The sequence below is a fragment of the Solanum stenotomum genome, chromosome 11 (genome assembly GCF_019186545.1).
Source record: "Solanum stenotomum isolate F172 chromosome 11, ASM1918654v1, whole genome shotgun sequence".
NCBI lineage: Eukaryota > Viridiplantae > Streptophyta > Magnoliopsida > Solanales > Solanaceae > Solanum > Solanum stenotomum.
In genome coordinates, this window is record NC_064292.1 from 25,878,901 (window position 1) to 25,882,857 (window position 3,957).

Sequence of the window (3,957 nt, forward strand, 5' to 3'; positions counted from 1 at the left end):
TCTATGCATTCATGAGGTATGTGTCGCATTTATGAATGATAGAGTTTGTTAGTCAGTTCTAGACGATGAATCGCATTTGTGATTCTTCTGTCACGATTGTCATGGGTTAGATCTGATCTATTGATCACGTTCACCGTTGTGATTTACATTCGTAAAAAGCAATTAAGACCTAGATGAAATAAATCCCCATTTTGAACATATACTTCATCTTAAGATTTTCAAGTTTGGTAGCTCAATTTTGTTAATTTTCAAGGAGGAATCGCTCATTTTATCTCAGGGTAAGAATCTAACTCTAAATTTGGTATTTTTCCCTTTATTATATTGTTTGTTTCGTTATTTAATTCACATTTGGGTGTTAGCAATTAAAACTTTTGAACCTCAAATTGAGGAATCATATTTTGATGATTCAGAGTCTGGGTCGAGGTTGGATTTTGATTAAATTTCATAATTGTGACTCCTATGTCATGAATAACTAATTTCGAAATAAAATTATAGCTCTAACCTTGTAGGCCTGGGGTTGACTTTTTGAGTTCGGAATGAAAGTGTAATAATATATTTATCAATAGACTCATATACTTATTTATAATATATTCTTGATAGATTGAGAGTATCTCGACGACTCAAGAAAGGCATATCTGCAAGGGGTTATGTCATGTTTGCTCCGCTTACAGGGCAGGTACACTACTAAAAAATTGTTAAAAAACCATGGACAGAAAAGCGACGGACGGTGTCGCATCAAGAAGCGACGAAATTTGCCACACTGTCCATCGCTTTTGAGTAAAACTAATTATTTTACAAAAAGCGACAGACGACATCACTTAGTCCGTCGCTATTTTCGTAGATTTTTGCGCCAAATATATATATAATTAATAATAAATTATTTAATATAGATATAGACATTGTCCATCCCTTTTAATTAAACATAATTATAAAAAAAATTAAACAATAACCACTGTGTCCCTCAGTTTTAATTTAATTTATTTTATTAATTATTTTTTATGAAAGTGACGGACGACATCTTTATGTCTGTCGCTTCTTGGTCAAAATATTTGGTCAAATATGTTAAATAAGCGACAGACAATGTTGGTCAACTATTTAAAAAAAAGCGGCGGACATAGAGACGTTGTTCGTCACTTTTTATTAAATATCTTAAAGACATAGACGTGATTTTCCCCTATTTCCCATTTCCCCATTCTCTCCTCTTTCTCTCCACTCCGATCTGCGTCACCGCCACCGTCCCACCGTTTGTTGTTGCCGCCAGTTCGAGTCATCAGCAGCTGCCAGAGCTGCCGCGAGTTTGTAGCTGTCGAAGCCGCCGTCGCCTCCTTCTCTTCTCTCTTCTCTCTTCATTCTCTCCTTCTCCTTTAAGGTTAGAGTTTAATTCATCAAAAAAAATCAATTTGAGCTATATTTGATTCTTTTAGTTATTTAATTGTAATTAGTTTATTGAATCTTTGTCTATTGATTTTTAGTTTGTGTCACGACCCAGACCATTGTGAGTGACACCCACACTAAACCTCTGGTGGGAGAACCATTACTACAACCCAACTACACAACTACTACGAAAAACTAAGGCATTTAAAGATACAGAAGCAGGTTTAAATGCAGAAACGAATAAGGAGTTCCCATAAACTCCGTGAAGTTTAAGAACGACTATCAAACATTGCGGAAAACACCCCTAGAACCTATAAGTCAATGTACCAAAAATCTTAAGTGCAACAACTCTAAGAAAAGGGTACAACCCCAACAAAACATAAAAGAATCTAAACAATAGTCTAAGTCTGAATGAGATAGACTAAACAAAATGAAGGAATTCATGGCAACCTGAAAAAGCTAGCTCACCCTTAAACTCCGATCTCGATCACTACTCTCCTAGCTGAGGTCTATCAGTAGCGGCCTGAAGATGTCTTGTACTCAACAAAGAACGAGCAAGTGCAGTATCAGTACACAACCACAGTGTACTTGTTGGATCACGCAGCTATCCAGTAAGCACAACATATATAAGCAGTCACAACAAGGTAAACATGACATGCACATAATGTATACACAGTTATCATTTCAAGAGCAATGTACAAATTCACATTCTCAATAACAAGTAAATATGCCAATTCAATGGTCCTCTCATGGGACCCATACCCAAACTGTTAGTGTACCTGAACCTGGTACCCGATCCCAATTAGTGTGCCAGACGTGACACCCGATCCCATATATGCTCCGAAACGTGGCACTCGATTCAAGTTAGTTTGTCGGAACATGACACCCGATCCCTTCAACACAACCACAATTACAATCACACTCATATGTACATTCTCATAATCATACAATCTGGTGTCAAATCATGGCATACATTTACTCATTTCATTAGATTTGATAAAAAAAAGCTTCATTCACATACATACATGCATTACAATGAAGCAATTACCAACATACATTACGCAAACAAGAAATCAAACCATCACCTACCTCGAAACCAAGCTTGAATCCTCTTAAGATACTTGATTCTTCACTTTTCGGATTCTTTTCGCTTGTTCTAGGTCTACAAACAACAATTCAATGCAAGGATCAATTATACATATATATATATCATGATTTTAACCTATAAAATAAGAATTGTAATATCCATTAACCCTCCAAATAGACACTAAAATGAGAGAGTGTCGGTCTAGCCCAAGGTATAGACTCAGAGTATGATAGCATCAAATGATCACATTTGAGGGCTGGTCTTTTTACTGTTAGCACCTTTCGTTAGACCATCTCCAATCTCTCTCTATTTTATTCTTCAATTTTTCTATTTGGATAGTAAAATAGAGAATGCTCACTCCACTCTCTCTCTAATTCATTCTCTACTCTCCAATTATAAAGAATTAAATATTAGTTCTCTAAATTGCTCTTCATACTCGATGTTACTTTTTGAATATTATATTATTATTTATATTATTTTTGTCATTAACATATTATTTTTCATATAAGGCTATCAATTAAATCTTTAATATGTAATTCTTTTTAAATGTAGTATAACATTTTAAAAATATATTATTTCATATACACTACTTTCATCCTGAATTAATAATAGTTAAATTTTTATTTTTATTTTCATAAGTTAAAGTGATGTAATTTGATAGTATTATTAATTTCCACTATGAAGAATGCACAATATTTAAATAATAAGACGAAAATTTTAATTTTAAAATACAATACATAAAATAATAATTTAAATACAAGATAACAATACAATATATAATATAATAATTTTATAAACCACAATAATAATTTAGTAATCTAGTAGGTCATTTCCACATTCAACAACATCCGGAAAAAAAATTAGTGTTATGATCCAGAAAATTATTGTGGTTATGAATGCAGTTCTGCTTGTTGATTTCTTTTTTCAATAATTCATAGTTATTCTTATTTTATTTTATTTGTTTTAAAAAATATGGACCACATGGACTATTTTAATATTTAAAGAAATAAATAAAACAAGCCATTATATTTTGATCCTGCCTAAAAGTGGCTAATCCAAATGAAAAGCAAAAAATAAAATATAAAAATATATCTAAAAAGTATAAAAAGAAAAAGAGTCTATCAAATATCTGGAAAGGTCGTCTCATTTGCTCCTATTTCTTTTGAATGGTTTTGGAAACCATTTGTCTTCCTCTTGGTAGTTATTGTTGGCGTCGGATAATTGTCTTCACCAGCTCGATGTGGTGTTCTATATCTCCGTTCCTCCGGTAATCTACTTCATTTCTTCGTGCTTTTAGTTCTATTTGTGTGCTTTCTCTCCATTTGTTTCTTCAAAGATTCTGATTTTTTTATCTGAAGAGGATTTTTTTTGAGTCTACCCAAACCGGGGCGATATTTGTTACTTTGGCAGCTCTTCATGTTCAGGATCTTAATCCTCCTTTGTGAAAGGTAAGTCAATTTTCCACCACTTACTGTATATTTCACCTGATTTGAGGA